Source organism: Silene latifolia, chromosome 6 (assembly GCF_048544455.1).
Source record: "Silene latifolia isolate original U9 population chromosome 6, ASM4854445v1, whole genome shotgun sequence".
NCBI classification, from domain to species: Eukaryota; Viridiplantae; Streptophyta; class Magnoliopsida; order Caryophyllales; family Caryophyllaceae; genus Silene; species Silene latifolia.
Genome location: NC_133531.1, coordinates 61,336,720 through 61,349,308, shown reverse-complemented (window position 1 = coordinate 61,349,308; position 12,589 = coordinate 61,336,720). Strand labels below are relative to the sequence as shown.

The window sequence follows — 12,589 nt, the reverse complement described above, 5'->3', positions numbered from 1 at the left end:
GGGCGAATCAAGGGCGTGAAGCCATTCTCGATGATGACTTGATTCGGTCTAAACTTTGTCGTCTAAGCTAACCAATCAACACAATATTTATAAACTCAACTAACTACTCTTAGTAGAGTGGAAAGTAAAGGTAGGATACTAAGGGACGGGTATTGAATCAAGTTATCGGTTGTAGAGAGCTATGTCTTAGAGTGTCACGAATTGGGTTGAGTTTGAGGTTTGCAATCTAAACAACTTAACAATGAAATGTAAAGAAATGAAAGCAAAACAAAGCAAGTAAGCAAATAGGGTTTGTAAACAATTCATTAAGGCAATAGAGTGTCATAGGTTTATAGGGATTCATGGTGGAGATCATACAAACATGTTTACATAGATGCAAGCAAATTATTGTTGTAGTGGAATCGAGTTAGTTTATATCTTACAATTCCTAGGAAGATTTGGGTCCCGGAGCCGAGTCGGTCAAGACTGTACAACACCTACAAGTCGACTTAGTTTCTTCCTATTCAACTATATGCATGGTCTACAAAGCCTTGAGTTAGTTTATATCTTACAAGTCTTGTTGGATGGGTAGGAGATTCATGCAAGGCTGTCAATCAAGCATTTCATCAAGCATAACATGTGCATAAGTTGAAACTTCAACAAGCAAGCAGTCTTATGAAAACATATTAGATTAAGTATGGATCTACCCCCATGTTTAGCTCCCCTAATCCCCCGTTAACCCTAGCTAGAAGACTACCCACTCATGATCATGGTAAATGATACGTGCATTTTATATAGTCTTTTTAGCCTATTTTACGCACGTATTTCTATGCTTTTATCGTAGTTTATGCTACGAAATGCCCCGAATATGCTACTTTGGTGTATTTTGTCTTATTTGCAGGAATAGACTGGAAAGTAGTGAAATCAAGCCATTTACCGTCCATTTTGCATGCATTTGGAGGAAGAGATGATTTGGAGCGGGAAATGTTGCTGTCTTGGGATGCGTGAAGGTGTTTTGGGAGCTAAAAGGACAAGTCAAAGTCAAACTAACGCGATTTTAAGCTGCTGAAGTCAAGATCCACTCGATCGAGTGCTTTTCTAGTCGATCGAGTGGCTTAGGAGTCAATAATCTGTCGATCGAGTGTTTTCTTAGTCGATCGACCAGTCCCTTATGTGTAATCAGTCGATCGAGCACTATACATGGTCGATCGAGCTGTTTTCTGGCTGAGTTTGCTCGATCGAGTGATTTATCTACTCGATCGAGTGGACTTTGCTACGGGCTGGGCTTTTTAAGCTTTAATTCGTTAATTAGGTTTAATCCTACTCCTAATTTCTTATAAATAGGAGTTAGGGATGTCATTTGTAATCATCCAGAATCATCCAGCAATTAGCCAAGGATCACGTTACTTTTCTCTTTTCTCTAAACAGCTACTCTTGCTACTGTTCCTTTAATTTCCGGATTGATTTAGTAATTTCTCTTTTCCTTTTCTCTCCTTAATTTCTTAATGTTATTTATTGTTCCCCCTTCATTCCCTGTTTTCCCTTTTATTATGCATAGCTAATTTCCCGTAGTATGTTAGGATTAGGGAAGCCGTGGTAGCATGCTTTAACTGTATTAAATAGATTAGGGCCTGCGATAGGAATTGTATTAGGCAATTTAATTGTTATCTGGTCGAATGTATGCATGCAGGAGACCCATAATTCTAGTTAACCCCGACCTAGATCGAAAGATTGGAAGGGAAGGCTTGCTTAGTTACAATAGGGTATTGCAGTGAGGGCGAAAGTTAAGCTGTTTACACTCTAGGGCGGTTTAAGGACCGAAAGGTGACGACCATAGCTCTTCTTATCAATAGTCTAATCGCCTTAATATTCCTGATATAATAGATCTGATAGCTGCCACGGTGGACCGACTCTTAGCATACTTCTTTCTCTTACTGTTAATTCCTTTCCCTTGCCTTAGTTTCTAGTTTAGCAATATCAATTCAAAACCCCCACACTGTGACATCCGACAGACCAAATTAGACAGATAGATAGCAACTTAGCCTCCCTGTGGAGATCGACCCTACTTGCCGCCGACTTCATTAGCGAAATCTAGGTATTTATTTTTGGTGTAGAAACGACCGCATCAAATTTTGGCGCCGTTGCCGGGGAGGCGACGCTTTTTATCTGTTTTATTTTGTTTGTCCTTTCGCCTCAAGGGAAGACTAAGTACCTTGAGGCTGTTCTTATCTTTTTCTTTAGCATTGTTTTGATAGGCTTACGGGTTTATTAGACAAAGCTCGAGGGAGATTATCGAAGGGAAGGCTTGAGTACCTTCGATCCCTCTTGCCAAGATGACATCCGTCTCCCGACTAATTGCTCGCCTGAAGCCCAAGCCGAGAAACCCGCTAGTTGGGAAAGGAAGAAGTCTTGGGGATGTGGTCCGCCGAGCACAATGCGGCCGTAGTTGTGCCGCCACATCCACCCCTTCAATGGCCACCGCAACAAGATCCCCGTGATGTAGAGAAAAAGAAATCGCGGAGTCGAGATCCTTCGTTCGAATTTGGTAGACATATGGGTGCTCAAGTCACCGAGATTCTTTGAGTTGCGATCAAAATTGCTCTTGCTTATCACCGGGTTGGTTGCTCGGCAACCAAAAGAGGTGTGCTTGACCAAGAGCGGTTTTTCCCATGAAGAACCCGCGTTGCCCGATCTTTGAAAATGATTTCTATATTTCGATGAAGATTTCTAACGTATTTCCGGCGTATGCAAGGATACCAAATTATGCAGAAGAACCACTCGATCGAGTGACTTTTAATGGTCGATCGAGTGAATTTCCAGAAGACAGTCCTCGATCGAGTGATATACCTTCTCGATCGAGTGACATTCACGAGCACTACTACAAATCCCTTGTATTTAAGACGCTTCACTATTGACGCTTTAATAGAGCGTCGACCACATAATGCACTTCCCGCTGTCACGTGTACCAAATTTTAGTTTGAGCGCAATTATTAATAAAATTGAAAATTTACGAAACTTACACCACGCCTAGAACATTCCGCCTAAACCCGTGCGCTATTCATCTTCTTCTCCCATTTTCAATTTTCCATTAAACTTACCAATGACTGCAGAAATCTTCAACAATAATAAAAAATCTTCAACAATACTCGATTACTAGCGATAATCGATTAAACCAAAACCCTTTATAATATCTGTTGCGTTAATCGTTCAAGTACTAGCAGCAATCGATTCAGTTTAGATTTATTCAATCACCAATTTACAAATTAAGATCAAGGTTTGTTTTTAATATTATTTGTTGTTTTTATTTTTTAATTGATGTATTACTGTCCTAGATTTCTTTGTTTTCTAATTATAACCCTAGATCTTGAGTCTTTGTGATTTTTTTCATTATTGTATTGATTCCGTATCTATAACTTGATTATATGTGCTCTTTCTTCTCAAAATCAAACATCTTGGCAAAGACATCGGCGCAATCTCAAAGGGCGGAAGAGGTGCTGGTGCTCCTGTTTATCTCTCCGCCGTTCTCGAGTTGATTTTTGAATTCGTCCATTGTTATTCATTAGATAAAACTCCAATTAATTAGTCTATCCTTATATGGGATGAAACCAGCGGCAAATCCGGATTGACGATAAGACGAACGATGACGGAGCACCATTGAAGTAAGTAATTCATTTTTTTCTGTCGATTGATTTTGATTTTATGCTATTTTAACGATTATCTTCAAATTTTTCATTATTTCTCAAACATTCTATCCTGATATGGGACAGCAGCTGTGCCGTCGTAGCCATCGTCTGAGCAATAGATTGGCGACAAGTTGACTGATGAAGGAGCACTTGCGGTTGTCGGTCCTTCACCAGATTTTCCGTCAGATTGTAAGTATTCTCTTTTATTCTTTGATTTCCAATTCTTGCTTTTCTTTTACTGTATTATTGTTACTGATCTCGTGAAGCAAGTCGGGTGCTTGACAATGTGATCGAATTGATAGCACAATTGTGACACTAATGCATGATGTTAATGATTCTAATGATGCATTTTTTCCAATGTATGCTGATAATAATGCATGTTAATAATGTATACTGAGAATGCTAATGATATATGTTGTGCACCTTCGACAATGAAGACAACACTAAATAATTAATGATGCATTTGTTTTCAAAAATAGACTAGATAAATTTGTGTTACATCTCCATTACTAGTTTACTAACTCAGGCCTTTGCTTAGGCGCACCAGTGAAACTGCAAGTACTATAGTGTCTCTGATAATTGATTGTTTGGTGGTTACTGCCAAAGACATAAAGCCATGTGAGTTGTTTGCTTCGATCTCATGGGAGGTTCACATTCCTGGAAAGAAACTCCAATTAAATTCATTCTTGCAGTCCAAAATTTGTTTACATGCTAAGGCGTAGAGCTTTATTTTTAAGAGTAATTGATTGTTCTATGGATGCAGATATCTTTGAACTGCTGTATACTTTTTACAGCTTCAGTACTTGAATATTGTTTAGTTACTAAAAAATATGGGGTCGTGAACCATAAAATATTTTCTTGTATCCATTTTCTTGTTGCGGGGTTTTTCTATCTTCTGCAAGTTATAAGATGCAAAATAACTGTTGTTTTTATAGTATTAAACCCAAGAGTTTGAGCAAATTAACCTCATTTGTAGTTCGAATTATCGGAAGGTGGCGAAATGCCTTTTGAAATGTCACTTGTTCAGTGTCCATTCCATGTCCACGCTGAGTAGTAAAAAAGCTGTCAGGTCTAATATATAATCTACAGTAATGCTTTAGATTTTTGCTTGAGCTGCGTTTAGTGATAATTTTTTATCACGCTCGAGAAGGATACAATGCCTTCTCCTAATTCAGTCTCGCATTTATTATTAATTTTATTTAGTGATAATTTTTTTCGTCTAACAATTTGTTCAGTGATAATTTGTTTCCTTTTTTCCAGTTTGAATGACAGGGCTACTTTGGTACTATTGCTGCTAACGGAAATTGTTGGTTTTGTTTCAAAGTTTCCGATTCATCAATTTTGGGATATCAGGTGACAATAAATCAAATAATTCTCTCTTCGTTGGTTTTTTTTTTTGTTTTTTTTTTGTTTTTGATCAATTTAGTCATTCTTGTTTAATGTCCATATATTCATGATTAGTCGTTTTATTCACTTATATTCTACTTGATGTTAGGTTGGAAAGACAAATCCTACAATTCATATCTAGGACGTTGGTAAATAGTTTTTCTACAGTAGGACATTATACTATACATGGCCAATACAGCTATGCTTAATTTTTTTACTTGTCTGTTTTATTTGATAGGGGGTTTATTACTTGTGTCATCTATTGTTATTTTCATGTATGGAGCTGGATTGATGTGGGATCATTTGTAAAGCTACTCTATCAGATTTTAGCTTCTATTATGTTCTGATGAGTTTCGTTTCAGATGAGCCACCCAAGCTAACCTATTCTGTCAGATCAGGTCACAAATACCAAAACATTATTCACAAAGTCTTCATCTTTACGATTCAAACCTTCAACGCTAATCTTCGTCACATTAATCCCATATCTAAAACCAAATCCAACATCCAAATTTCAGATCTTTTCCACTTTTACTTCATCAATGTTTCTCTCTTTTTAGTTGACTATCAATTCAATTTTTCTACTAAAACCCTAATTTTTTTCTACAGTTTATTTTGATTTATTGAGCTCTTAGTCTAAATTTCAGTTTAATTTAGAGGTGGATTTACCTGGGTTTTGTCTATTAATTGCTTAATTTTAGTGGGTTGGAAGAACTTTTCATTATTATTACTTCTAATTTGAGTAATTGCAAATTTGCAATTTATTTTGTTGTAATATGTTGGTGAAATAATTAGGGATTTAGATTAAGCAATGTTTGTATAGTCCATGGCTTTGAGCAAGAAATCATCAAGTAAAGTTGGTGGTTTTGGTAGAATTTATGCTTGTTTTTGGAGTTTTGATTATATTAGTAATATGGTCTATATCTCTGTTAAATGTTGTTTTTGTATCTATGAATTTGGGGTCATGGCTTGATGGCTTGTTTATTGTCAAATGACATCAATATTTCGGTGTACTACAACACTAATATTTAGGAGAAATGAGTCACTGACTTAACTTTAGCTAAGTCATTTAGTTTACTATGTCTCAAAATGAATTATTATTACCTGGTACTAAATCGACGCACTTATTTGAAATTTGTAGGTTCCAGATTCCAGATTCTTCGGATGGTCAAGTCGCGCCGGAATAATGAGACGGAATATTATCTGCTACAACTATCGCGTCAAATTATTTTATCAAGAGATTTTTTGTTCTAGTACCATTTGATAACTTTAGTTTTATTATGTATTTTGGATTAAGTTAAATCAACACGTACTCTTTCTACTTTGGCATGGTTGAATAATATAAAACTTGAATTGTAGTAGTAACTACTAATTTAATTACATTATGAATATTTTCTAGTTTTCTTGGTTATTAATTATGATGTTTTGTTACAATTTAACGACGACCCCAGTTGAAAATAATGTAAGAGCTTTGATTAAATGTCGCCGTGAGTATGTATGTGAAACAAAATTGATGCATACAATAATTCGTTATAGAGAATTCTATAGATGATGCTTAAAAGCGTCATGAACATATAATTTTAGCGTCATAATTATGCCATAGAGTGACACTTAAAAGCGTAGTTTTTTTATTTTTGACGCATAAAGGCGTCAAAATTGGTGACGCTAAAAAGCGTCAAAAAATACTGACGGCAAAAATTTTGACGCTTTCAAGAAGCGTCGAGAATATTATTATCGACGCTTTTTTGCGTCGAGAATTGGCTTTATAAGCGTCAAAAATGCAAGGGGTTTGTTGTAGTGGAGGAAAGTGCTCGATCGAGCGATTTTGTTACTCGATCGAGTGAGATGCGGGAGGAAGGTGGTCGATCGAGTGAGTACTTCGCTCGATCGACTGATTTGGCCATTGGGAGCTTAACTCCGTCACTTGGGTTCATATTGGATGACGAGTTTGACGATGATGAAGATTACGGTGAACCTCCCCTATTCACAGCCGAGTCGGATACACTTGAAGCTGCGATTTACGGGATGGATCCCGCTGAGGAGGTTGATGAAGAAGCAGCTGAGACGGTGTTTGCTCCTAGCACGGATGAGGTATCACATTCTTTTGTCAGTGATTCCGTGGTTGAAAGCAACCAACCTGAGGTAGTAAACAATAATTTTATTATTGTTCGTTTTAATAGCATATTGCCTCGTTTGACTCACGCTATTTCTTTTAATGATATATCCTCTCTCATGTGGTCGATTAAAATAAAGAATTTTCACCGTCCTCATCATTTCAAAACTGTTAATCTGGATCGGGAACCTTATATATTGACAGTTGCTCCCGCGCTCCTTTATTATGTGGATAAATTTAGGAGCGCTCATAGGAAATTCGTACGACTTAAAAAGTTAAACATTTTTATTTCCTATTTTGCTATTCCACTTTGGTGCTACTTATGCTGTTGTGTAGCACATGCGCGGCTATTTGACAGGTTGCTGCGCGCTTTGAGCTGTTTTGATCATGATTAATCATAGAGGCTCGAAGAAAAGAGGGTCGAGCTGGGACCTGACTGAAGCTAGCGCTACCCGGGAGGCAACCCGGAGATTCTATTTTGTTTTCAGTTGTAATAAATGGTTCTTATACCATAAAACTTTCTCAGTTAAGCTTGATTTTGTTAGTTTGCGGGCTGTTTTAATTGTGTTTTGCAGGAATTACACCGAGGATCACTCGATCGAGTAGTCACACTACTCGATCGAGCACCTTTGCTGATGAATCCACTCGATCGAGTGAAATGGTACTCGATCGACCACCTGCAAAGTAAGGAACCATTCGATCGACCTAGTGTCTTTTCGATCGAACAGTTTTGAATGCCCATTTCACTCGATCGACTACTGTTCAACTGCCATCGAGTGCCTTTGACTTGGATTAGCTTCCTGAGACGGTTTTCCGGGCCTTAGCAACCTCCCATTTCATGGTCGGTTTGGGGAGGTCCCCTTATTCGCGCATTTTGTGAGTTTTTCCGCTTTTACTCTTTTCCTCCTTTAGTTTGCATTTCCTTTCCATGTTTTGGTACAATGGGGGCATTGTACGGTTTGGTTTGGGGAGGTTATGCATCCATATTTGTGTCTGCATACTGTTTTTATTGCATTTCAGTTATCACGTTTAATTTCCTGTTTGCATTGTTATTTATTTCATAAAAATTCAATAAAAATTTGAAAAATTGTTAAAATTCAAAAATTCACGTTTATTTTAGCATATAGGTTGAGTCGGAACGGTAGATTTCCATGATGATATTGCTCTATAACTGTCTTTTTGCTTAAGCCTTGCATTGAACTGTTATCTTTTAGCATTGTCTTATCGCATAATCTACGAGTTAATGTTTAATTTAGCTGAACATATAGACTTGACCTGAAATATTGGCAACCTACTTATAATTTCTAAGATTTAGAGCCTTATAAACTGGTGTCATTTATGACCAGTTTCATGTAGGATTGTGAGTAGTTACTCCTTGCATAACATGTATCATCAATTTGCACATATATGAAATTCAATTGCTTTTTGCCGTCATACATTCAGGTTAGTGGTTGGTGTCACATGCAGGGAGGTGCTTACATTTTCCCTTTCTTTCATTTTTACCCATTTAACTCCACATCAGCCAAATTTGCCAGTTGACCCTTTAGCTACATCCAAATTTAGCCGCCTTGTCAAGCTAGTTTAGATTGTTTTTGCGGTATACTGTCCATTGTATCAAGTTTGGCTCATATCTATTGTTTTGGAGTTGGTAATTTATGAAGAAAAGGAGGAAAATAGAAAACAAAAGAGTTGAAAAAAAAGGACGTGAAAAAGAAGTTGAAAAAAAAGAATTCGAAAAAAAAAAAAAAAGAAGAAACCGAAAGGAATGAGAAAGAAGAAAAATGAAAAAATAGAAAAAAAAAATCGAGAAAATAGATGTTGTTTGAGACAGTTTCTGCTCCTATGTTTGTATCTTATATCATTTGAGGAGTATGTTCAGTTTGGTTTGGTGAGATTTTGTGCCAATTGAAGGGCATTGTATTTAGTTCATAATTGCTTAAGAAATGGATGTTCCCGTATGGTTCTGTTTAGGTACTAGCTTGATCACCTATACCTCCACATTCCCATAAATGTTTTGCCTTTTCTTACCCATTGCCTCACTTTACCATATTTTTGTAAGCCCTCGGCTGTGACAGGACCTCGTTTTGTTGGAATGTATGTACGGTAGCTAGAATTGTCTATCATATTAGCTGCATGCATGTTTATGTGGGTCGTAGTTTAGGTGAGCGACTATTTTTCTTCTTCTCTCTTGCATTCATTTGCTTACCCTTTGCTTCATGAGAGAAAGAGTGACCCGTGAGAGTCCATCATTAACGGTCTTGCAAGGTCGACGGTTCAGCTTTATCTATAAACATCTTATAACTCGTTTGCATTTGACTGTTTTGCTATAAGTGTTAGTTTGCTTGCATTAAATTGGCTTAAGTGGGCATTTGTAGCTAGCTCTGAGTTATTTTTCCGTTCCATTAGCGTATAGTTTTGAGTTTACTCGAGGACGAGTAAAGGTTTGGTTTGGGGAGATTTGATACGTGCATTTTATATAGTCTTTTTAGCCTATTTTACGCACGTATTTCTATGCTTTTATCGTAGTTTATGCTACGAAATGCCCCGAATATGCTACTTTGGTGTATTTTGTCTTATTTGCAGGAATAGACTGGAAAGTAGTGAAATCAAGCCATTTACCGTCCATTTTGCATGCATTTGGAGGAAGAGATGATTTGGAGCGGGAAATGTTGCTGTCTTGGGATGCGTGAAGGTGTTTTGGGAGCTAAAAGGACAAGTCAAAGTCAAACTAACGCGATTTTAAGCTGCTGAAGTCAAGATCCACTCGATCGAGTGCTTTTCTAGTCGATCGAGTGGCTTAGGAGTCAATAATCTGTCGATCGAGTGTTTTCTTAGTCGATCGACCAGTCCCTTATGTGTAATCAGTCGATCGAGCACTATACATGGTCGATCGAGCTGTTTTCTGGCTGAGTTTGCTCGATCGAGTGATTTATCTACTCGATCGAGTGGACTTTGCTACGGGCTGGGCTTTTTAAGCTTTAATTCGTTAATTAGGTTTAATCCTACTCCTAATTTCTTATAAATAGGAGTTAGGGATGTCATTTGTAATCATCCAGAATCATCCAGCAATTAGCCAAGGATCACGTTACTTTTCTCTTTTCTCTAAACAGCTACTCTTGCTACTGTTCCTTTAATTTCCGGATTGATTTAGTAATTTCTCTTTTCCTTTTCTCTCCTTAATTTCTTAATGTTATTTATTGTTCCCCCTTCATTCCCTGTTTTCCCTTTTATTATGCATAGCTAATTTCCCGTAGTATGTTAGGATTAGGGAAGCCGTGGTAGCATGCTTTAACTGTATTAAATAGATTAGGCCTGCGATAGGAATTGTATTAGGCAATTTAATTGTTATCTGGTCGAATGTATGCATGCAGGAGACCCATAATTCTAGTTAACCCCGACCTAGATCGAAAGATTGGAAGGGAAGGCTTGCTTAGTTACAATAGGGTATTGCAGTGAGGGCGAAAGTTAAGCTGTTTACACTCTAGGGCGGTTTAAGGACCGAAAGGTGACGACCATAGCTCTTCTTATCAATAGTCTAATCGCCTTAATATTCCTGATATAATAGATCTGATAGCTGCCACGGTGGACCGACTCTTAGCATACTTCTTTCTCTTACTGTTAATTCCTTTCCCTTGCCTTAGTTTCTAGTTTAGCAATATCAATTCAAAACCCCCACACTGTGACATCCGACAGACCAAATTAGACAGATAGATAGCAACTTAGCCTCCCTGTGGAGATCGACCCTACTTGCCGCTGACTTCTGTTAGCAGTAATCTAGGTATTTATTTTTGGTGTAGAAACGACCGCATCAGTAAACATGCTAATAAGGGTGTCAATCATACTAACAAGGTCAGACGTGGTGAATGCGTAAAGCAATAATCAATAATTAAGCAAAAGAGTAAAAGAGATTATACCAACTTAAGGATGATCCAAATAATAAGTAAAGAATAATAGAAGAACACTTGATGAATGATGAAGAGTTGTCAATTCTTCAATAAACCCAAATAGTCTTCAAATTACCCAACTAAATCTAAGAACACTTGAATGATTAAGGAAAGATTGAGATTTGATTAAGATTGAATTAAGGATTAAAATGTAATTAGCCTACTAGAACTTGATTAGGAAAATGGTAAATTAACTTGGTTAGGAATTGGTGATTAATCCCCTAAAACAATGGGGTATTTATACTAAGTACAAGTATTAGGGTAACTAAGAGCTTAAATTACGATTAAGTCCCTAAGAAGAGGATTAACGCCTAAGTCCCCAAGGTGCCTCACGACCTCACTATGTTAGACGTTCAATCTGGATAAGGAACCGCCCGGCTCGAGTGTGAGACGCTCGGTCTGAGCTTCGAGACGCCCGGGTTGTTCTTGGAACGCCCGGTCTGAGTCTCGGGCTGCTCCTGGGACGCTCGAATCATGGATCAAAAGATACTAGTATGAAACACCCTTGGGTGTCTTGAGGGTATTCTAGCAAACAAAATCTCAAGGAGAAAAACTATCTTCAAGGGCCTATATTCACTTGCCAAGCTTCCCGACTAGACATTTTCACAAAACATTTTCCTAATACGCGACTACATGCCATGATGCAACTAATATATATACAACCTAATGCAAATGATTTTATTACTAGTATGCCACATAATCTAAATGCAACTCCTATAATCACATTGATTTGTATCGAATCAAACAAAAAGAAGCCACATTGTCATTAACATATAAGAGGAAAAAAGAGATTTGGAAAGATCATACCATGCGGTCTTCATATTCCTCATGCCTCGAATGTGGCGTAGTCGGTCCCAAGTGATAAGAGTGAACAACAAACAAACAAATATATTCAATATATATACAATTCTACACTACAAAAGGGAAGAACATGTTTTTGGATTTTTTTGAAAATTTTCAATTTTTATCATTTTTGAAAAAGTGTTAGAAAGGAGTTAGAATTGCCCATCCCCACACTTAGAATGGACACTGTCCTCAATGGACAAAAGAATAGGGAATTATGCAAGTGCAATGATATGAAATGATGCATGATTCTATACTAAATGCACACTACATGCGAAATATTTACACGTGATAGATATATACAAGTGATGTAAACTAAACTAAACTACATGATGCATGCTTTCTATTGTTCGGAGAGCTAAATTTAATTAACTCGGGTTGCTTATGAATGAATTTCCCCAAACCGAACCAAACACTATTTCTAGTGCAAAAAGGGGGGAAGTTTATTCACAAGCATGCAAATGCAATGCATGAAAGGAAGTAGTCATATTGGATTCTTTAAGGTGGGAGCAAAAAGATAGTCACCTCAATGTTACCAAGTTGTGAGTCCTTTGGTGGTGCTAGGACTCAAAACTCTTAGCCATCAAAGACTCCAAAATGACTCTCTAAATGCACTAAACTAAATATTATACAAGTCAAAGAAA

At 37.3% G+C, this 12,589-nt stretch overlaps 1 long non-coding RNA gene across 2 annotated transcripts; it reads left to right on the top strand.

Annotated features, from left to right (window-relative positions):
- Nucleotides 1-2,962: 2,962 nt before the first annotated feature.
- On the top strand, nt 2,963-6,409 carry LOC141586830 (uncharacterized). 2 transcript variants are annotated; one of them, XR_012519631.1, is made up of 6 exons: nt 2,963-3,253; nt 3,441-3,638; nt 3,750-3,851; nt 4,201-4,280; nt 4,923-5,015; nt 6,187-6,409. It is a non-coding gene; the product is annotated as an uncharacterized LOC141586830 (long non-coding RNA). The 2 variants fall into 2 exon arrangements; XR_012519630.1 differs by lacking the exon at nt 4,201-4,280 and having other exon boundaries at nt 2,972-3,253.
- Nucleotides 6,410-12,589: the final 6,180 nt, after the last annotated feature.